Here is a 1,067-nt window from a genome sequence, read left to right as displayed (position 1 = left end):
TGGAAGGGTCCTTGAAGATCATAGAACCATGGGATGGTTGGGATGGAAGGGTCCTTGAAGATCATAGAACCATGGGATGGTTGGGATGGAAGGGTCCTTGAAGATCATAGAACCATGGGATGGTTGGGATGGAAGGGTCCTTGAAGATCATAGAACCATGGGATGGTTGGGTTGGAAGGGTCCTTAAAGATCATAGAACCATAGGGTGGTTTTGGTTGGGAGGGTCCTTGGAGGTCATAGAACCATAGAGTTGTTGGGTCAGAAGGGATGGCACTGCCTAACAGAGTGACACCGTTGTACCTCTGGGTCCACCTCCTGGTGTCCCACCCACAGGACCCACACCCTGAGATCTCAGATATTAAATGCTTACAGCAATTTGCTCCTCACTCCCTGGGGAATGCCACATCTTTCGGCTTTTCTGAGCACCAACAGCTGCACAGACCCTGCTGAAAGAGTGCCCAAAATCTCACTGGGTGCACACATGCCAGTGAGGAGCTCGGCACGGAGCTGATGCTCCTCCACCGTAAAAAATAAGAAGACTTTTGCATCCCCGAGCTCTGATCCCATAATTCTGGCCCTATCCCAGGGCAGCATCCTGACCTGATGGTGTAGAGCGCGGATGGCCAACCGAACAGCCCTGCACAGAGTGGGGCTGGGACAGAACACTCAAAACCATGTGCAAATCCAATTGGGGGTTAAAAATTGCTCCCTCCCCTCTCTGTGCTTCTCAACCCCGGGCTGTGAACCTGTGGGATAACGCACTCCATGTGTGAGCCCACAGCGTTGCTTTGATGGCGCCTGCAAACGATTCCAGGCACAAAATCAGAGACCGAACCTCGACGGTGAGGTTCTTTTTGGTGTTGAGTTCTGTTATCATTATTTATTATTTTATGTTATTTTATTTTTGGCAGGCTCTTTTTCCTTTGTCAGAGGGGCTGACAGTGACCTCCATTTTCACCATGCATGAAATAAATGGGATTGGGTGGGGTGGAATGGGATGGGATGGGATGGGATGGGGAGGGAGTGGGATGGGATGGGATGGGATGGGATGGGATGGGATGGGATGG

This window comes from Meleagris gallopavo, unplaced genomic scaffold (assembly GCF_000146605.3).
Source record: "Meleagris gallopavo isolate NT-WF06-2002-E0010 breed Aviagen turkey brand Nicholas breeding stock unplaced genomic scaffold, Turkey_5.1 ChrUn_random_7180001957721, whole genome shotgun sequence".
Taxonomy (NCBI): domain Eukaryota; kingdom Metazoa; phylum Chordata; class Aves; order Galliformes; family Phasianidae; genus Meleagris; species Meleagris gallopavo.
Note: the sequence above shows the minus strand (reverse complement) of the source record.